General features: G+C 31.1%; 1 pseudogene; it reads right to left on the minus strand.

Annotated features, from left to right (window-relative positions):
• Positions 1-1,164: 1,164 nt before the first annotated feature.
• Positions 1,165-23,032, minus strand: LOC120582675 (60S ribosomal protein L9-like; annotated as a pseudogene).
• Positions 23,033-24,178: the final 1,146 nt, after the last annotated feature.

The raw sequence follows: 24,178 nt of genomic DNA on the forward strand, positions 1-24,178 counted from the left end.
CAGCCAGATGTTTTCTTCTTGGGAAAAACTCTTCTTTTTGGAAAATGTTTTCTCTCCTAACCTAAATATCATTAATTGTGCAATAACAATTATTTTCTAATAGTTTCTTTAATATTTTCACTCAAATCATCTATAAAATTATACCTCTGCCAAATAATATAGTTTCTAAAGGCCATTTAATGAAAAAAAAAAAAGTTCTAGTATAAGAAAGAATAAAGTATTATATAATTTTCTGCTATTGCAGAATTCAAAGACACAATAAAAAGGGGAAAGAAACAAGTGCCTGTAAAAAAAAATCTCTTTTTTTTGATCCTATATAGCACTCATAGTTTGTACTACTCTATAATTTTTATATTAGTTATGAAAATCTAAATTGGCAAATTGGCCATTTATACATATACATTTTTTTCTGTAAAATTTATAAACACAATTTGTAATAACTGTCAAAGGAATGAAGAGATTGGAACATTTGCCAAAGGTTATATGAGGTAATGGTGAGAGCCAGGAAGTGAGTCAAAGCACAGTTTGAACTCTAAGCCATTCATTCATTCATTCTACTGCCTTCGAATACCTATGAATCAACTAGTAGAAAGAATAAAATATGAGGTAAAGGAAAATGGAATGACTATAAAAATGTAAGGGAAGTGAAAGGGATAGAGATTATTTTATTGCTACAAATATTTAGCACTATAGAATTTAATTTGATGGTAAAAGAGAAGCTGATTGAGTAGCAAATATCATAATTTCCATTGCAATAATTCAACTATAATTAAAAGCTACTTGATTGTAAAAATCATGTTTTAAAACAGCTATTTTCTTAATACAATATGAAGGATACAAATGCAATGTTCTGGGTTGTACCTTCAAGAAGAATGAAATCTACTGTAGAAGGGAAAACATTAAATGAATTAAAAAAGGGATTATAATAAAAAAAATCAAGAAAGAAGACTAATCAAGAAAACTGGGTAAAGATGACACATCATTTGTTTAAACTTATTATTATTTATTAAAATAAATATAATTATTGATTAATAATTCAACTTATAATTTATTATATAGTATAAATTAATTTATAATTGTAAATTAAATTATATGTTAATAAAATAAATAATATATATTTTTTCAATATGTAATTTTTATTGCATCTTTAAAATATCACAAGTAAGTCTGAGGAATCATCCGACATCTTGGTGTTTCTATAGCTGGACAACTTTGACCTTATTCATCAGCCTGCTGAACTGTTCCTTTTTCAGAAACATAAATATCATCCAAAATTCTTCGTATTTTGGATGGTAATATCCAAAAATATCCTTATTTTTCACTGTCGTGGATTGTTGAATCAAAGCAGCTGAATTTGATATAAATTCAATGTCGTTTCCTTCAAGAATTAACTCATCTTTCCGAGCTTGAGATATTGAACAAGCAACATCTGACTTCATCTGAACACTGCAGATGTATTTCTCACCCAAGAAACTTCGAATTTCAACAAGAGAACCATTCTCTTGAATAACTACATTGATGGGGAAGTGAGTATACATACACCTCATCTCGTAACGAAGGCCCAATGTAACACCCTTGATCATGTTCTGTACATGACTACAGATAGTGCGAACAGTAGCCAGTTCCTTTCTATTTCCCCACTATTTGTCAACCCGGAGCCTCCACTTTTTCTTTCCAAGGAGACTGAGTTCTACATTGATGTGACTGAAGTATCTCCACAGGGTGCCCCTGGGGCCCTTCACAATAGCTATGATTCCCTTCAGAGTGATATCCACGTTTTCTGGAATGTCAGCAGTCTGATTGATGAGAATGGTCTTCACCCTTACAGTAGATGTGGCAATGAGCTAAACAATATTTTTTAATATAAGAATAAGAGAATCTTTCCCAGTCTACTAAAATAAAACATATGCCATCCATATAAAAATACCAGATTCTCATTTTGTTAAAAAACATGGTTTGTGTTTTTGTTTTTGTGTTTTATGGTGTTGTTGTTCTTTCCATTCCTCTTTGAATAATAGTGGTCTTTTACAAAGCTGAAATAGTGCAACTTCCAATATTTCAGTTTTCTCCAATAGACAAAGGCTATATAACTCACTACAGATACTAGTGAAACTATTATATTTGTTTCCTGTGCTTTTTCTAAAAATAATTGTGCCATTCCATTCTTCCCTGGCTAAAATTTTTAAGCAGATTTAGTAGGAGTTTTTGTATGCCATGTAAAATATAATCACAACCTTTAGAATCTAATCTCTCCTTCAACTAATAGTCTTTAGAGTGAATCATTCAAGATTTTTCCCCTTAGCTCCTATACTTTGATTTAAATCATTATTTAACATCTCTTCGAGTCCTTTATTTGATCATCATTTCATAAAATTCTTAAGCATGACAGCCTCCTGAAACACCTACTAAAAAGCCATATATTTAATTTCTGCACAGGGACTGGACACAAGATTATTCTACTATAAATTATCAGTCTCATCTTCCCAGGCTTGCAGAGAGCACACACAATGATGCTGTTCACTTACCAAGTCCACATTTATTATAATGCCCTACTTATCATTATTCAGGAAGCTGAGACTTTCCTATCAAGACAGAAGTATCAAATGAAGTCAGCACATTTAGAGGATTTAAAGCAAAGTCAGCTTTGGTTCGATAGGTATCCCTTTATACTTAAGAACCTCAGATGCGTTAATCTGCAGAGTAGTAGTATAGGTTTTATGGAGTTTAATAGATCTCCCCAGTGAACCTGTGCCAGACACATAATCATAATACACTAAATCATATCCTTTTTCATTTAATCCGTTCCTCAGATAAATGATCTAAGGACAGTAATACACTGAGGACTAGTCACTTAGCAAGCATTTATTGAGTGCCTACTGAAGTCTTCACCCACAAATTAGGCAAAAAAAAAAAAATTTCTATAGCGCATATTACTTGAAAGTCACTATTCTTTTCTTCATACATTGTGTCTTATGAGGAGTGAAGAAGACTCATTTGGATCTCCTCCCATATTTAGGTTCATGTGAAGCAATTCTGAGAAGAGCTCATGGGCAAATATTGAAAGTAAAAAAGGGATAAAGTTTAAATACATTCTTGTCATTATCACCCTACTTCAAGAATTAAACCCTAAAACATCTACCAAAAGAAAGAAAAATAAGAACTTTATCACTCTACGTTTACTGGATATATAATAATTTCTATACCTCACGTTGATTCTGGAGAGAAGAAAGAAGATAAACTTCAAATATTTTTTTGTTTGTTTCTGCTGTTCTATCAGGCATATAAAAACTAAGACTTGAAAATCCAATTAATATTTTCTGAAACAATGTAAAATTTTCTACTGTAAATTACTGAATAACAGAAAAATTAGGACAAGGACATTGGTGAAAAGGAGAGGAAAAACATCCAAAAATTATGTTATTCACAAAAGCAATGAGAAAATTGGCAAAAAAAAGTGTCACAATTAACCTTTCCTGACTCTGGAAATTAACCCAAGACTTGTAGCAATCTAGGGAGTATTTATTCAAGAAAAGTAACTGAGTCTTAGTTAGAACAGTGAGCTCTATGGTATTTTAACTTACTAGAGTTCCATCCCTAGCTATCCAGCTCTACTGTAACTTTAAAAAACAACACCCCATATCATGGTAAAAACTAGCAGCCTGACAGTCACTGGAGAAGACGGAACAGAGATGAAACGTCTTCTAAGCCCCATTCCCAGGTGATTGTCATTACTTGAACTGTTTGCTGGTTTTCTGGAAAACCTTACTTGTAAGGCCATCTTTATTTGACCTGAGTTGGAACTTTCCCAGTTCTAAAAGCCTTTTCTCTGGGAGTATTTGTCAAAAACATACGGGCAATTGTTTAACTTCATGACTGCCTGAGGGAGTGAATCACAACTGAAGCAAATAATAGACTGACCAAAAGCTTAAGTGAAAAGTTGGGGAATAAGATGTCCATAAGCTCTTGAAAAGCTCCAACATATTCCTGGGAATGTAGAGGGTCATTTGCATACGTAAAACTGAACATGCTCATGTCTGTACATATGTTCAAGAAAGACCTGAGAAGACCCCAAGTTCTCTCTCACCTCTGTCTGAACTTGAAACTCTTCACAAGAAAGTAAACGCTAAGGCAGAGATGTTAATTGCCAGCTGAGTGTTGAAGGCAAGCACTACATGCACACAGAGCCCCTTACAAAGACGAGGAAACTTATTTATTCTGAATTTATAAGAGAATCTATGGTGAATCATTAGTTGGCCACTAAGCTAAGTGATCAGAGACTTCTGTGGCTGCACATGCCAAAGAATACAGGTTACACAGAATTAATTTGAAAGTCATTGAACAAACAATAGAAGAGAAATGGAGCTATACAAGCACAAAAATTTGTATACTATGAAATTTAGTTGATAATAGTCCTAATTATATTGTTATAAATGAGATGATAATTGTGATTCCATGACAATAACTAAAAAAAATAACTAAAAATATAGAAAAAAATACAAATGAATTAAAATGGTATATTAGAAAATATCTATTAAAGTAAATTAGAATATCTATTATTCAGACATGAAAAAGGAAGACATCCTGCCATTTGCAACAACATGGATGAAACTTGAACACATTACGCTAAACGAGGTAAGCCAGTCAGAGAAAAGACAAATACTCAATCTTATCACTTATATGTGGAATCTAAAAATGTCAAACTTGTAAAAAACAGAGTAAAATGGTGGTTACCAGGGAATGCAGGTTAGAGATGTTATTCAAGGGTACAAACTTTCAGGATGTAGTAAATAAGCCAAGAGATCTAATGCACATGACAATGGATATAGACAACATTGTTCTATAATTATGTAATATGGTAAATATCACTACTATGCCACTCATATGACAATACATAAATGTATCAAAGTAACACATTATACACCTTAAATTTACATGATGTTATATGCCAGATTGGTGACTATAAATGTTAAAAATATTTTCAAATATAGAAGCAAAATAAAAAAATAACATTCCGTATTTAAAAAAATGAACTACCTCTTTAATACAAAGAAGGCAAATATGAAGAAACAGAGAAAATGAATAGATGCAGACATTTGATAACAAATAGAAAGTTAGGGTAGGAAGAAGTTTGTCCAGTTCGAATGAGATTTTAAATAGTTGGACTTGACGAGGCGGAGAGGTACACGAAGGTTACATGAGTAGGGCCTTTGGCTTTTTCTAAATTATCTCATCTTTTGCCTGATCTGAATTGTCTTTTTAAACCTAGAAATTTCTTGAGAGTAAACACAGCATCTTCCAATATTCTATATATGATCAGAAACAAAGGGAAAAATGCCTTTCAAACCCTAAGAATAAGTAGTCACTTCACTAATGACTTCTTTATAGCATCCTAGCTAATGTTTATCCCAGATTGACTGCTGATCAGTAAACAAGTTAGAAGAGAGAAAAGAAAGAGAGTAAGAAAGAGGAGAAGGAATAAGGTTAGGGTGATGGTGGGGGGAAACACAAAGACAATGAGTTATAATGAAAGAGAGGGAAAACATATATTCCTTAGCCTGTCTTCTAGTGCCTTTTAACAATAAAATCATAGGATATAATTCTAATTCTGTTTCTTATTCCTTTCTGTATTGAGCCTATCACTCTGGTCAGACAAGTCCTTGACACGTACACTACACTGTTTCACTTCTTTTCAATTTTGTCATTTCTTTTCCTGGAATGCTATTCTCTCACGTATAAAAAGTGTTCTTTCTTCAATATGCACTTTAGATCCCATATTCATTAAACCTTTCCAGATGGGCTTTGCTCAAAATAATCTCTACATCTGAAATTCAATTCATTTCAGTTATGATTCATTACTTTTTGTCTTAATTCTGGTTCAGACAAATATACTAGTGGCTTGAACTCCAAAGAGTTTATCTCAACAGATACATGAAATCTGGTGGTAGGCAGTACAACAATGATCTAGAGCAGGGGTCAGTAAACTGCAGCCCTTTTTATTGGAATACAGTCGTATCCACTCATTTACATATCACCTATAACTGTTTTCACACTGCAATAGCAGAGTTGAGCAGTTGCAACTCTTTAAAGGAAAAGTTTGTCCACCTATTGTTTAGATACTCTACAAAGCCATCAAGAACTCAAGTGTCTTCCATTTTCTACTCCAACATCCTCATGCCAAGCTTTTATCTTCATGGCCTAATCATGTTCCCAAAGGCTGCTTTATTTCTACTGAGCTCCAATCAATGGGTTCACATATCAAGCAACAAGAAAGAGAAACAAAAAAGGAGAAGAAATAGCAGTTTTTATCTTCCCTTAGAGACTGTGTAGAAGTCTTACATAGCATATCTACTAATATCTCATCTTTCAGAACTTATTCTCATGAGAACTTCTAATGGCAAAGTAGGCTTAGAAATAAGTCCTTTAGCTGGAAATATTGCTATAGTTAATAATGTAGGGATTCTGAAAGGTAGAAAAAGAAAAGATAGATGTTATATCAGCAATTACTAACTTCTATTCACTATTAGAAATTGTTTGATTTCAAGAAATATACATCTAATCAAACTAACTTAAATTAACATTTATTGAAAGAATTCAAAGAATTCAAGGGCAAATTTGTTTTCTGTTCTTACAAAGGACATGAACCAGAAATTAGAAAGCTAGGATGTCCTTTCCCATCTTTCCCAGGTCACGTGTCATCTGATCTTTTTTGTAAGGCTCTAATTCTTTCAGTCACTGAATGCCAGATTGCTCTGCAGAAGCAGATTAAATTTCCATACTTTTCTTTCAAGATGGCAACAAATGCCCTGTAGCCCTGATTTTGCACTTTTCTTGATCTAGAACCTGAATACCACGATTAGATTTTCTGAGTCTCAAACTGAAATTCATAGAAGAGATCATCTCCTTGACATAAATTCAATAATTTTTCTACCTATGATTAGATCAATTGTACCTTGGATGATAGTTTCATGTGGGCTGGTAGACTTTCCCGGCCATAGCAAATAAATTCTTTGATAAGTATGTGAGAAAAATGAAGATGATCGGCATCTGTTGCCCAACTTCTATAAGATTCTATCTTTTATATACATCCACTGCCAAAAAAAACTTATATTATTGGTTATCTTCCTAATCATTATAAGTGAGTATGTATGGTATCTGTTGAAGACTGTGTTTCTCAATAGAAGAATCACCCCTATGGAACAGAGATGAAAATGAAAAGTGTATGTTCTCTGTACTTATATTCTTCAAACTTTTTTAAAGTGTAGTGATAAGCCAGTCCCCAAATACACTGTGTAAAATCAATTTCTTTTCAGATTTACAGAAATGATGAAATCTTATGGGTGCAAAAAAAAACAGGAAACTAGTGGCCAACATAAGACCCCTGCCACAATCACAGCTGTCCAGGAAACAACCTGAGCACATTTGGGCGAGGACATCAATAAGAATTACATAGTTTTTTTCTCCCATCTGGATTATAATTTATCTGAGAATAAGAACCATGCCTTATATTTACTTATATTCATTATATTATGCATTTGGAAAAGTAAGAAATAGTGTTTATCAGTATACAATAAATTGGAAGAAGAATTTAGGGACACTGTTGATATTCTCTGTACTCATTTCTCAGAAATACATAATCTACAAGACATAGATTTTCACGTGTCCCTTTCTCATCTATAATCTCCAAACTCCACTTGGGGAAAAGAAAAACATTGTTATTCTGGTATGTCAAATAAAATGTAATCGTGTCTCGTTTTTCATCTTCATCATCACCACTACCACCACCATCATCATCATCATTATCATCACTATTACTGTTTTCAATAAAACCAAGACTACTTAAAATGCTATTTTATTCTTGGCATGTATTTTCCTAGCATGCTTTTCTCTATATACCAAAAAGCTATTCCAGTGATTTCAAGAAAAAGTAGCTTTGCATGATGGGTTCAGAGTTGAGGGGGGAGAGGAGTGATCCTAGTTGAAATAAATTCTATGTACTTAGTTACTTTATAATTATCGTACAGACTATAGTAAAATAAAAAGTTAAAGTTGTTCCAGAGTTTTAACAGTTATGTGGAACTTTTTCACCTTTTAAAGACAGAATGTGAATGTTTATCAGTATACAATAAATTGAATTCTGTCTTTAAAAAGACAGAATAATGAATCTGACTAGTTTAATTATTTTTTTAAGTTTTGGGGTTGGTTTTGCTCTGGTATTTTTTTTTTTTGACATTAAGAGTATTCATAGAAAAGGATCCTTGTGTAAATGGATTCCTGTTTCTCTGTTAGTCACCTATAATGAGAGTCAATTTAGAGTCTTGAAACTTCTAAACTTTTTAACTTCAAAATTATAGCTATATCTCGCTATGATATATAATATCATATATCTATTTCTAACCAGTTACATTGATATTTACTTCATATTATTCTTATCCTCTGTGGGGAAAAAAGTAATAAGATACGTGCTTTAGTTCTTATAGGTGCTACAAAGTTATTAGAAAAGGCAGAAATATACAACTTAAGAAAAAAAAAAGTTTACCAGTGTATACTATGTGCTATGATTTTGGAAAGGCTTTCGCAATTTCCTGATTTGAATTTCATAGTGGAAATAACTAAAATAGATATTGAATATGCAAAAACAAAAGTGTTCTTCATTATATATCTTGACCTTGCTTTGCTCCTGTGACCAGTGACAAAGAGGTTGTCTTGATGAAGCCATTTAGCTTTTGATCCTTAAAATGCACAAGAAACACTTTCATTATTGACATTAATATGGTATACACTTGATTTTTTGATGAAATAAAGGATAAATTCCTTCTTGTTTTATCAGTATGATGGCATCGCATTACAAATTATGTTTGTTTTCTAGTAAAATATAAAACTAGAGAAAGCAATTTATCCTAAACTATAATATAAACTCCTATATTTTCAAAGAACTGATGTGATCAAATTGATAAACCATGAACCAGGCTTATTTAAATGAGCTGTCTTTTGGCATATGGAAAGAATTATTTTTTGTTATGAAAATCAAACAAGCTGTTAGTGAATTGCAGAAGACACATACAGAAAACTGCCTTGTGCAATCACATTTCAGGAGGATCCATTACCCATAGCAATGATAAAACAACTGTGATATCAAAAGGAAATGTGCCTTAGTAATAGTAAAAACAGAATCTTCTTTCCTAATATTGTTCTAAACAAAGTAAATATGAATCATGCCAAAATGTAAATGTTTGAATGACTGAAATATATACAATACTGTCAAAACTCCACAAAATTAAAACTGTTTCCAGGAGTAATGATAGATTAGACACTCTGACTGCTCCTATCATTGCGAACTAAAAATATTAAATATTTTTCTAATCCATTAAAAACACATTAATGAACTGAAAAAAACACTGAGAATTACAAAGAGATTAAAAACAGAGTAGAAATTGTATCTCAGAGATGTTAGCAGAGCACTAAAGCTTACTTAACATATCGAGAGAGATTCTCCTGGCTAAGAGAAATTCAGCTTTAGTTTTCAAAGGCTTTAAGAAAATGAATGCCTGAAGAAAAGCTCGAGAAACATTCAAGGTAGAAAGGCTACTAGGAAGCTTCCAGATATTCCTAGGAACTCAAAAGTCTATAGTTTCAATGTAAAGTTGAACTAGAAATAACCCTGGATCCCAAAAGTCTACTATGAAACATTTTTAGAAAATTGCCCAAGTGAAACTTAATGCTGAGCTTGAGGAGGTCTCCCCTGGGAATCTATAACCATAAGTATGTCTTCCCTCAGTTTACCATCAGCATAGTTCAAAAAATTTCAAGTTAAGAGTTTGATTAAAAGTGGTCATTAATTGGAAATGCCTCAGATCCCTAGAAGAAACAAATGTAAATTATTACTGGAGAAAAAAACTTTCATATAAGTTCTCAATATTTAACACAAAAAAATTTTCAAGAAATAGGAGCACTCAGTCAAAAAAACAAAGACACAAGGAAACAAGACACCATGAGGAACAACAGTATTAGTTCTTCTGAAGATGTGATATTCTGAAACTGTCAGAAATAAAATACCATGTAATTGTGTTTTGTACAAATTTTAAAAAACATATAATAAAAAGTTTAAAGTAGTAATATAATAGAGTAACAATGAAACAAAAAGCAAGAAATATTTTTTGAATTACCAAATAATTGACATGTAAACAAATAGAAGTTCTAGAAAGAAATATTAAAATATCAATGAATATGTTAATAGGAGATTAGAATAGTTAAATACAGAAACTGTAAATTCTGATATATATCTGAAAAAAGCAATCCAGAGAACAGCACAGAAATACAATGAAAAGACATTTTTTTAAAAGTTTGAAAGACATGAACCAAGTGACAGTCCAACTTAACATAAAATTGCGATTACATAAGAAGAAGACTAGAATAGAGCAGAAACAATTTTAATAGTAATGATCAAAATTTCAAGAAAAGTTGAAAATTACCAATACAAATTCAAGAAGGCCATGAATTCCAAATGGGATAAATAAAAAGAAACTTATCCAATCACACCACAATAAAAGTGGAAAACACAAAAAAATTTTAAAACAACCAAACAGAAAACACAGATTGCTTCAAGGGAAGAATAATTAGACTGACAGCTAATGTATCAACAGCAACGATAGGAAGGATACAGTGATATAATATCATTGATGTGCTGAAACAAAATAATTATCAACCTCAAGTTATATAAACTGCAAAAAAATTATAAAGGCAGTATTTCAATCAAAAGGAAAGTGACCCAACATAAAATGTTTGAGTCATGAAAAGGAATGAAAAGAAAAAATGGTGAATGTGAGTAAAACTAAACAAAAATTAACTTTTTACATTAATAATTACATCTTGATAATTTTTAAACACAAAAGATATTCTAAAGTACAAAACAAAAACAAATGTAAATCCAGAGGATTTATGACAAAGAAAAAGTTTTTTCTGTTCTTATGTCATTTGTGAGGCAATAGTATTGATTAGCTTTAGATTTTGATGAATTAAATATTATTAATAGTAACAGTAAAAAAATAATTCTCTTAGCATTCCATAAAAGTTTAAATTAGTCAAGACCCCAGCTTATTAAAATAATTTGAAGGAAGTTTCTTAAAAGATTATTAAAAGGGGATGAGTGTAATGTAGAAGGACCTAAAATAAGAGTTCAGTATTTGGGGCTGTTACTACTTCTAGACCAAAGGGATGAGGAGAAGAAGCAATTATAAGAATTCTTAAGAAGAAAATCCTGTGAAAATGGCTCCTGTGAAAATGAGAGGAACTATAAATGCAGATAAGGCAACAAAGTCAACTTGAGATGACCACACAAAGTAATAAATACTCTGAATTCCTTTTCTCTCTTCCATCATTGTTCTGGTGGTAATCATTGTTAGCTAAACCCTTCTAGGTGACAGAAGGCAAAGAAACACAATTATTAGTCTATACATGTCAGTCTCTGAGGCAGAGACTATAATGGAGAAAGCAAGACAATGGATATGAAAAGCAAATAGATTTTTAGAGTTCATATATAAATAAGCTTCGCTGAAACATTTTTTATGTGTGTGGTGGCAGACTATAGGAAAAACAAATAGTTAAAATATAGTAAATGCACACCACGAAATTCTAAGCAACAATTACTAGGCAGACTAGATGTACAGTTAGTAAAAAGGCAAATCTTAAAATGCTCATGCCAACTGGAAAAAAAAAATGTAAGGAAATGGAGATTTCAAGTACAATAACATTTATCTAAACTAAAAATACATTCATATAGTACATCAATCCACATTTAGTAAGACTCCATGAAATCAAAAGATTCAGAGGGATTTGGTAAACAATAAAAAAAAATAAGGAAAAGGGAATAAATAAATATGAAAATATTTACATAATACAAAAGAGGGCTTGCATACAGCCACTAATAATGATAATATGCCATAAATTGAAGATTCTAATTTTAATTCAGCAATAAAATATATCTCGATAAATCCAAAAGAGAGCAGGAAAAAAAGAAAAAAAAAAAAACACTTTTTGGGAAATAAACCTATCTATAATTGCGATAAATATAAGGTTATACAAACTATTATAAACTATTATAAAATATAAAAAGGATACTAAATAATGACCAAAATTATGGAAGTTTTAATTCTCCAGAAAAAATATAATAATTCTAACATAGTATAGACTAAATAATATAATTTCTGAATATATGAAGTAAAAATTAATACAAGAAATATTGACAAATCCATAATCATACATACCAGTAGATTTTGACACATCTAATTTATTGATTAAGCAGACATAACTAAATCATTAGTAATTTAAAAGATGTAAACACGAACTTTATAGATGATATAACATACTCATATATAATAATGCACCCTAGAATTGCAGAACAAGCTTATATAGATGATTTTTCATTCTGATAATGATTGTAGACCAACTCTGACTAAATATAAAAACTAGAAGTTTGAAAACATTCAAGACACACTAATGCAATGAAAATGTAAGGGCCAAATATCTAAACGGAAGAGGAAAAAGAAACCACTTCAGTTTCATTTATTCCCATTTTTTTCCTCAAGATGTTTGCTGATTTACTAAGCACAACTTTCATTAATCTTAAGGGCCTATGGAGGCAATAAGTAGTGTACTGAACACTCCATAGAGGGAAAAAACCTAATAAGTACAGCATACTTTCAGCTGGAACTCATGAAAGGCTACTTTCTAAGAGTAGAATTGGACCAGAAACAGAACGAATCCCAATCTCTAATTAGTTCTGTAGTAGAGAACAATAAAACATCTGGAAGCTTATATTAACCCTATAATTTGTCATATATCATGTTCAGCATCACTAAAAATTAACCTAAAATATGAGGACACTAGACCAAATGACCAAGCACTAAGATGAAAACAAGGCAGAAAAACATTTGCTAGTCACCCAGATACTAGAGTTATCAGAAACAAATGAAATGTACTTATTTCAACTTATTAAACAAGCACAATTTTGAGAAATGTTATTTGATAACTAGAAACTATAAAAAATCAGATATATATTCTAGACTAGATACATACAAATTTGAAATAAAATTTAACGGATGTAGTTAACAGGGAATAGAAACAGCTAAAGAGAAAACTAATAAAATGGAAGATAGGTCAGAAGGTAATAAATAGTCTGAATCTTGAAGACGGGAAAATATAAAAAGAAACAGGAGTCATAAGACATAGTCAAAATTTCTAACATGATGTAATTAGAATCCCAAGACAAGAGAGAGGTAATTAAATTGAAATAATATCTGAAGAGATAATGGCCAAGAATAATAAAATTCATCAAGACAGAGATCCAAGAAGTTTACAAACCACTATAAAGAAAGAACAAAGAACACACACTTGTGTATATCATAGTAAAACTGCTGCAAACAAAAGAAAAAATATTAAAAGCAGTCAAGAAAAACTAAATAGTGTCTTCAAAAGACTAATTATAAGACCAAAAATTGATTTCTTAACAATAAAAAATGGAAGTCAGAAGTCAATGTAATGATATTTTCAATTTCCCAAAACAGAATAAATGCCAATCTAGTGAAAATATTCATCTAAATGAAGGCAAAATAAGGACATTTTCAGAGAAACAAAAACCAAAAAAATATATCATGAATAAACCCAAACTAAATGAATCACTATAAAGGATTCTTTTGGCAGTAGTAAAATAAACCGTGATGTATAAGATGCAAAAAGGAATTAAGAGAAAAGAAAAGGTAAATGTGTGACCAAATCTAAATAAAGATGAATAACAATATTTGTCTTTTGGAAATACATTTATAATCATAATATATAACAAATTATACTTATTATAGTACATTCAAGAACCATTTCTAGAAATAGAGATTTTACAATATAAATATATATGTTATTATATGTATAAAATTCATCCAGGTATAGATTTGGAAGTTTGAACATATAAATATATATATACACACACATACATACATACATATATATGTATACATATACATATATAATTTTCAATAGCATAAAAAATGATGTCCCTATAAATGAATCTAATAAAGAGTGTGTATGGCATTTGTAGAGAAACTTACAACGCATTACTAAAAATCATTAGAGAATTAAACAACCTGCAAAATGTACTATATTCATGAATTAGATGACTCAAAATTACAGAGATGATATTTTTCCTCAAATTTATCCATATCGTCAAAGATATTTCCAATTATGACATTTCAAATCAAAATCACAACTTTGGAGGCCATGAAGAGAAAGTCACAAGCTAATTTTATCATGTATATTGAAGAACAAAGAGCTAAGAACAGCCAAGACATTCTTGAAAAAGTAGAGCAAAGTCAGAAGATTTAATTCACAAGATAAAAAAAATTTATCATATCTTTAATTTATGGCATTTTTGTACTGTATTTGCAAAGATAGAGACATTGACTGTGGAGTAGAAATTTCAGAAATAAGCCCAAACGTTTATGGCAGATCATTTACTGCAGATGCCTGGGGAAAGATACAGACGAATCGATAAATGATATCTGGAAATTTGAATATCCATGTAGGGATTAAACATGATATTGGACACATACCTGACACCATCCACAAATATTGTTTTCAGGTAAGTTAAAGCAAATGTGAAGGGCAAAATTTTTAAAGACAGTAAAGTTTATTCATAATATCAGGAAAGGAAATGATTTGTTACAAGACACAAAAAGAGAAAAAGGGAAATGTTGATAAATTTGATGACTTAAGAACTTCTCTTCCTTTAGATACTACATAATAAAAATATGAGCAACAAACTAGAAGTTATTTGCAATACATTATTACTCAGAAGTTGTTTACAATACATTATTACTAAAGAACAGCTACCTATGAATAAGAAAAAAATAGTAGTAATACATTAAAGCCATGATGAAATAGCACTTAACATTTACATCTCAAGTGATAAAAATAATGAAGAACAACTAGAAGTATTCGTTTAGTGGTGGAAGGAAAACACTACTGGATAACAAAAAAGGACAAATTGCAAACAAACACACATGGTATAATTTCATTTACATGAAGTTCAAAAACTTAGAAAACTAAGCCACATATTATTTAGGAAAATAAATATGTATAGCAAAATCATAAAGAAAAACAAGGTATAAGGTAATGATGGATACGCCAGATAATTGAAAGATAATAGTAATGTTCTTTTTCTTAAACTTGATTCAATGTATCATTATTCTTGATATCTGATATCTATATTTTATAAGTAATCTATAACTATTTAAGTAGTTAATAAGCATAATTTTCAAGAAGAGTTTAGATACCCTCCTAGAATTACTCTAAGTAGCCAAAATTGTTTGCCAATAATTTCCTCTAAATGGCACACTGGCTCCACAGCCTGGAGAGAATATTTCATAATAATTGGAACTGAGCAACTTCTGGCATCCTCAGACCTTTTATAAATTTGTGTGGAGTAAATTCTAACGGGCACTCTAAAACCAAGATCCATGGGATACTACAGCACTGCTTTATGGAGATGGAGGTATGAATTACATTTTATGAAAAACTAAAGAAATCTTCCTTTTAGCCAGCTTCTTAACAGTGAACATAATTTTTGATTTTTGTTATAGTAAAGAAAAAAAAGAGATAAAGAAGCGATACTTTCTATGTTGAAGGTTTTGCACCAGAAGTTGGCTGAAGCTTTCCTGTGAAGAACAAGCAGAGGGAGACCCTAACAAAGTGGTATGATTCGTTACAAGACACAAAAAGAGAAAAAGGGAAGACTTCATATTTCTTCTGGCCTCAAAATATTCTCCATAGCCTGCTACCCAAAATTCTCATCCCATACTTAATACCTCTAGTAAAGGTGACAATCATCCTTTAGATTGAAGGGGTTTATAATGTCCTTCCATGAGAGAAGTAAATCATAAGGTGAGTCAAATGAGAAGAAAGAGGAAGAACATGATAAATTAAAAAGTTCACTTTTTAAAGATATTTTTTAGGAAGAAAAATGTAAAACTTCTAAAGAAAGTTTTAAGCATTGTACCATTTGTTCTAAATTTTAACAGTCATGCTAATAGTGAACATTTATTTGACAACATATCAAAGCCAAAGATTAATTATTTCTGATTCTCATGACAATCCTATAATATACGTATTATTATATCAACTTTATAGGCTCTCTGTAACTCAAAGAGATTAAGTAAATTTAAAAACACAATTGCTTTGTGGGAGGATCCATTCGTCAGTCACTCAGGCAACCAGGATGAGATTCCTTCTTTACATGTGTGCTTCTCCAGTGCTAGACTTGGGGAAGGAAACAATGATTCTGCATTGGTTTTTTAAGCTTCCACATTCTACTTCCAAAGGAGAGACTAAACCAAATTCTACCTTGTGTCCAGGATGGAAACTGGAACCAATGTAAACAGCCCTAATGACCTCTACACATATCAAAGATATGCTGCTTATGTGATTTTGTTCTGGTTTGGGAGTTATGTGAACACAATTAAATTTACATACTTTGCATTTCAGTTACCCTGTAACTACATTCTAACTCCTATAATTTACCTATGTAATATTCTCAACTTTCAACGTAGAGAAAAACTGCCCTAAGAAAATTCAGTCCATAACTTGGAGTCTAATAATAAACACTTATCTTGAAAATCCCTTTTTATTTTTCTCATTGGATAATTGAACCTGAGACTCAGAGATGCTTATAATAATCCATATTACCTCACCTTTCTTCCTGAATATCTTTTCCAAATAGATTATCTGCCATTATAAATGTCCTTAGGTTAGTGTTCTCATATTTCAGCTAAAACATGATTTTAAAACTGAAGAATTTCAGTCTCTCTCCTTAGTTTCTTTACTGTTTCCATACACAAGGAGTAAACAAGTAACTAGCTTTTCTCTTATATTTTAAGTTATGTGCTATATTTCTTGTAATTGCATCATAAAGGTGTAGAGATTTCTGTGACTGACAACTAGGAGTGGTCCTGACTAGGCTGTGACATATTAAATCACATTAATAGCTCAAACCTTTCCATTTTCTAGTGATTTTTTTTTCATTTAATATTTTCCTACTCTATAGCATTCAAAATATTTTGCATTCTCCGGTGTTGGTACAACATTGTGGAAACTTTCTCTTTACTTTCTCATGATCAAACCATAAAATATATTGTGTCCCCTGTGATATTTTGTTCACTGTATTGAAATCTGATAGAATATTAACTTAACATTTGGGTAATGACTCTAACGGTTATAGAATAAATAATTCAGAAAATCAATATTAAAATCCTTTAAGGTTAAATAAGTTTTGTTCCTTTGCGTGATAAAATACTGAAAACAACTCATGTTATTTTTTATGATGTCTGGTTACAATAAAAAATACTCAAGAGGAAAAAGAAAGAAAAATATGAAATAAAAACAGCTATAATAAACTCTTTTAAATATTATTTCTTCCAACCAATTTTTTTAGCATTTATACCGATTTCATAATTTTTTGATAAAAAATAGGTCAATAATTTTTTATTGTTTGCCTATTATATGCTGCACATAGATCTTTTCTACCCAGAAATTATTAAAAATTGATGTGACCATCACCAAATTTTAAGATTAAAGCTCTTTATTTAATTACATTTTAAAATGTAACAAATAATTTTATCACTTGTCTAACATGATTGAAACTACATGTAAAAAAATTATGTTGGTGGCATATATCTTAATGGGAAAACTCTTCCAGAATATAATAATAGTGATATTTACTTTTATTACTCTTCTTTGTCATTAGGAAAGATGACAATATAATTATTATAATTTTATTTTAGCAATTTTTTAGTATTTTTATTAATATAAATAACTACAACTGATAAAAACTTATTTGGCATGATGCTAAATTTCAAAAATATGTATGTAAGCATACAAGTAGATATGTAAAGATATGAAATTTTTAAAATATTTTTATCATTTTGATTACATTCTAAAATTTATCTTTGGATATATTAACATATTAATTTAAAATATTAAAGTAGCTTACATTAAACCAAGTCTCTAAAGCTACAATACATTTCATACTTCTCTTCACATTTATTTTTCTTTTTCCCTTCACCTGAAAAGTCTGGGAACAATAATGGCCCTCTAGAAATATTTTTTTGTGAAACTTAGAGCTTCCATGACATTTTATTAAGGCACATGAGTAAAAATGACTAAAGAAGCAAGTTCTACGCAAAATTATTTTGGCATTGAAACCTATAGTAATATCTTAAAAAAATACAAACCGAATATATCCAACAAAATATTTCCTTCAAAGCATTTCTTTTAATATGCTCTATTCTCTTCTGTTGTGTGAAATGTTTTTCAAAAGAATAAGCACTGTCATCGTATAACAGTATCCATTCATTACTACATGGCAGGCAGTGTACTGAGAGTTAGGCTTACATTATTTTATTTAAACCTTATGTCAAACCTGAAAGGTAGATATTTTTAACAAAATTTAAGATATGACCAAACTAGGCTAGAATAAATAAATTTTCATAAGATTAACATTGCCAAAGCTCCAAATAATTATAACGTTCCATTTACTGAGTAGATGAACCAAGAATTTTTTTCTACATAGCTTTAAGTAGTCTTTAAGTCCTAGTCAATTAAAAAAATTTTCCCACTAAATTATGTAGTTTCTTTGCCAAAATGCCTTTGTCCCTGTCTTCGTCCAGTAATTACATCATTGATAAGGCTAATTACCAAAAAATAAAAAACAACAAAACAAAACAACAACAACAAAAATACAGGGTTTAAAGAAACATTCTTAGCAAAACTGCAGATGGAGCCACACAGTGCCCCTTCAAAGACTGAGTAGGATTCAACTCTTGTTACCAAGCATTTCCAATATTTACTGACAGCTTAGTAAATCAATATCACAATAGATTCCCTATGAGCTATAAGAGTCATAGATGCCTCAGAGTACCCTAGTGGTGTTAGTGTTATTGGCTTGAAAGCAAATTTCCAAGATTTTATGAGGCAAATAGTTAATTCTATTCATGGCCTGCTATCAATATCCTAGAACTTAAAAAGAAAAAAGAAAAATGTTAAACTCTAAATACTTTAAAATAAAAAAAATAATACACATTGGAACTTGATAAAACTTTCCGATAGTTTGACCCAATAAACCGCAGAGGGAAAGCTATAATGTATTTCACAAACAACCTTTAGTATGATCAGAAGATTGACTTGGTATTTTTACTTGAGTACTGATACCAATATTATTATAAGAGAACTTCAAAATTATGCCCTAGGGAACAAGTGCAAACAAGTGCAAGTTAATATTTTCAAAGTAGCATATATATTATCATTACTGTAGATTCCTTTTGTTTGGCATTGAATATTCTAAAAACAGATGATTGATATTGAGATACTTAGATACACAGACACATAGGAGGACGTTTATTTATTAGTTCTTGATAAGTGGAATATTTATATAACTGTAATGAATTCAGGAACTCTTTTAAAACTATTTCTTTTTAAAATTCTCATCCCCCACCTTCCTTCCCTTTGGCATCCATCAGCTTGTTCTCTATGAATCTAAAAACTTTATATTTCTGAATTAAGTTGATAAAATCAACTTGAGCTTTTTGGAATACCAAAAATATTTAGCTCATTTAATTTAGTTAATCAAATTATTTACCTGAACAAAATCCTCATCTAATATTAAACCCCATGTATTTATTTAGGGAATTTGAAATGAGACACTTCTCAGGAAGCTTAACAAAAATAAAAACAAATTCATACTCTCTGCAAGAAAATAGGTGGAAGCCAGACCTTTTGGACATTTCACAGAAATCAATAAATATTTAAAGTATGTACTGTAAATATTTGTTTGAATATAAAATAGATTGGCAGGTGATTTCAACTAGGATATTAATCTATTTGTTTCAGATAACCTCGAGAGGTAGAAAGATAGTAAGTAGGTAGGTACGTAGATAGATGGATGGATGGATGGATGGATGGATGGATGGATGGATGGATGGATAGATAGATAGATAGATAGATAGATAGATAGATAGATAGATAGATAGATGATAGATAGAAAGAAATGATCTCCATTAAAATTCTCAGAAGAACTCATTAAAGGCATATTTTAAGGTATAGAAATGATGAAAGCAGATACAAAATTGAATTTATAATGTTGACAGACTAATATTAGTTAACATCTTCTTGATTTATCAGACTACTCGATATTCAAATTCCTTGAACAAAAGACAAGGCATATCCACAAAAAACTCACTGGAGCTGATCTCTACTTTTAACCAAAGAAAATCCAAGAGATCCAATTGGAAACAGCTTCAATGGAAAAATAATGTAGAGGTGGGAATGAATCAATAAATTTAGTCGTGATAAAACAATTGCGAAGTCGGGACTTTGTAAAGGGAATGCCTATTGATTTACTTGTTGCTTTTTTTAATTTTTAAAATAAAATTTTATATAATGGTATGATAAGAGAATATAAATGTCTCCACTATAGTTTATCAAGGATTTTTTATGGTTTTGGGGTGTTCCTATATTCTGTAGTCATATTTGCTTCATCTAATCCCCACTATAAGTTTCTGAGTATTATTATGTCTACTTTACTATTGAAAATGAGATTCTTAGAGAGCTTCCATATGCAAATGTATTTCAAATTTGTGGGGTTTTAAGACCTAACTTGATAACTAAATAAAAGTCCAGATTCCAGGTCTCCTCCTTTCTGAAGTCTCTAATTCAGTAGGGATGGAATGGATATTAACAATTCATATTTTAAATAAGTATCCATGGGTTATTTTCTTTTCAATGCAGCAAGTTTTTTACCTAGCAGTCCTGTGAAAGAGGTGAGTGGATCTTGAGTTAAAGAGATAGTCAAGATAAATTGAGAGAAGTAACTGCATATATCTGTCTGTCTTAAAAGACAAATTTATCATCTTATAAGAGAAAGAACAAAAACCATATTTACTGTTTAGGTTTGTGTTAAAACAGCAATTGTGGAAATGTAGAGATGACCAATTTACTAATTAAAAATAACTCTTGACTAGCTAGCAAAAGCATAGTATATATAAAGCTGATAAGCATTCAATCTAGCAACAGGTTGAATGAGGAGAAAGAAAAGGTGTACAAGAAATGGTTGCTCCCTTCCAGGAACTTAGGTTAATTTAAGAGAGCAAAATATATATACATGAAAAATATTAGGTAAAAGTAAAGTTTTTACACAGAGTAATAATTTTATGAGTAGACGATCTACTTAAAGTCAATTTAAACAACAATATGAGTTTGTTCCCAATGCAGGCAGGAGCTGTAATGGGAGGGCCTCCTGGGGCAATGGTGCTGACCTTGGATCTTGAAACACAAACAAGAGTGTGTGTTGGAGAGTTAGAAGATCATATAGAACTGCAGAAGGAGCATGGTGCCTAGGGCCTTTGTGAAGAGACTTGACACAGGTGGAAGGAAGGAGAGTGTTTAAGTGGAGTAGAAATTCTTAATTGCTTTCATCTTAACTAGAAGGATCTTTGAAAGAACTATGTAGGGTTTCTTTAACATTGCACATCATCTTAAATTGCATACTCATTCATTCATTAAGAAATCGTTTATATAAACTTTTAATATTAATTATTTCATGAAAGATATTATAAAGCATTATTAGCTTCTCTAAATTATATCTCTAGTTATATTTACTTATTCCCCCACAAAAACAGTTGGGTAATAATTTTTTAAACAAAAGCATTTTGAAAACAAAATCATTTTTGTCTTCTAACTATATCCTATCCAGTATATTATGATTTCAAAGTCTGAATTAAATCTCAATAAACTAAATGACTAGCCCTTAAACTGGCCCTTAAAATCCCGAAGTGCAGAAAAATGTAATTTCTTTACACTACACTTTTTATTTTAAAAATAGAGAAGGTAATTTTTAATTGCTAATGGAACCATATCTAGCAGATAAATGCCTTTAATAATTTGATTCAAACTTATGGCTTCATCTTGTCTCTTTCACTGAGGTTACATAATGGTTAAAGAAAAAATATATATTAGTTTTCTTCCATGAAGCATGAATGGACTTTCTTTTCCTCATAATACATACCTCCAGGTTGATTTCAAATGGTTTTATTTGCTTTTTTTAAACCCATCTACTTGAAAATTATTGGTTTCAGTTGCAATACAAATTCAGGTAAGGGCTGATGGTATCTACACTGTAATGGATACCCTCTATACAGATTTCAGCAGTATATATCCCTAACAGAGATAAACAGCAACACTTTTATCAGTGGCATTGCTATTAGACCTAAGAGGATCAGAGTATATAATAGTTATTATCTGATAGTCAACTCTTTATCCTTTACAGAAAGAAAAAAAAAAAGCCACTAGAAATGGTAAATAATCTTTTTCATCACTTACCACCTTCTGGCGCTTGTTTTTATTACTCCCTTATACTGAAATTACAAGCAACAACCAATATAATGCCAGCGATGAAATAATCTTTTCTCATAGCTCCGCCATACTATACTTATTACACTGCACATCAAAACTATTGTCAATAAAATTTACTCAAGAGCCAAATGAGAACAGAGAAAAAGATTGCTTTAAGACATCAGGTATGCAAAAGGGACCTCTGGCTCCCTCCAGTTCATCTTCAGCTATGATGGATAGCACAACTCAAGTTCCCACTGACAGTTACTCAACTCACACATGCTGCACATATCTTTCTACTTTCCACCCAGAACATTCTCCAACACTATGAAGTCTACAGGTTCCACATGCAAGAACAACCCAGAAGTACTGGGTTAATACTACCAGTAGCAACCCCGATCAGGGGACAGGAGCCAGTGAGTAAATGCTCCTGTCTCCTGTCCTTCAAGTTGACAATTTGGGGAATTCAGATATATATTCTATCTACTTCTCAGAAGAACCTGGTTACTGCTCAAATGAAAGCAGCTACCTCAATTATACACCTACATGCTAACTTTCACTACATTCTGTATCATCTCACCTGCTCCTTCACTATTACTTCCTGGATCATCTTCGATATAAACTAATTACATTCAGATCATTGTCTCAGGCTCCACTTTCAAGGGAACACAAACTAATAGGAAGGTAACTTTGTTAACTACTTGTTATTGCTTTAAAACAGGGATCAGTACACTTTTTCTCTAACAGGGCCTACAGTAAATATTTGTAGTTTATATGAAGTTTTTGTTGGTTCCACTCGGTTCTGCCATTTTAGAGTGAAAATAGCCAATGACATTAAACAATGAATGGACATGACCATGTTCCAATAAACTTTACTTATAAAAACTGATGGTGTGTCAGATTGGGCCTATGAGCCCATAGATATCTGTCTCCCATGAATTGCATAATTCTTTTTATAATGCATGACAATATGCTTAGATATCTCTAAGCTTAAGTATTCTAATGATAATCATTGATGAAATTAATAATTGCCTTTTATTAAAATTATTATATGCAAGGCACTATTCCTAGCAGGTGTTTTACACACATTACTGTTTTATTCCCAACATTTTAATTTCATTTATGAAAACCTAAAGCTCAGAAAAACTGAGTCATCATTCATGCTGTTCACCAAACAGTTGCAGTTTTCTGCTTTCTAAGTACATGATTGGATTTTACTTCTTGGTCCTCTCTCTAGTGGTGTAAGGTCAATTAATTATTCCTAGGCAATGTGTTAACTGGTGCCAAATGATCCCACAGGGCTCTTTGACCCTTTGCCAAAATTGTTGACAAGTTCCAGGTAGTGGGTCCCAGCTTGAGGACAACATGAGGCAGCAAACATCCAGTGAACATGTAACATGAGGGAGAAATACAACTGAGATTTTTAAAGTCATTTGTTATAATTACATAGCTTATCCATCCTGACTAGTATAGAAACTAACTTGACCACTGCCACGGCTAGTAAGTGGCACAGAGCAAATTCAAATATAGATCTTTAGACTGCAATGCTTGACGTCTTTCCATAATATATCCATCACTATGTGGAAGCCTTTTTCTTGCACATAAAAAACAAAAACAAAAACAAAAACAACACATTAAGGCAAATACACTCTGCCAAAGACTTCCTTTCTTAGCTCTGTTTAAAACACACACACACCAAAAAATGAGGAAAATCTGGGAAAGGATAAGAAAAATCAAACGCTGATTCCAGAAAAAA

Source organism: Pteropus medius, unplaced genomic scaffold (assembly GCF_902729225.1).
Source record: "Pteropus medius unplaced genomic scaffold, Ma_sr-lr_union100, whole genome shotgun sequence".
NCBI classification, from domain to species: Eukaryota; Metazoa; Chordata; class Mammalia; order Chiroptera; family Pteropodidae; genus Pteropus; species Pteropus medius.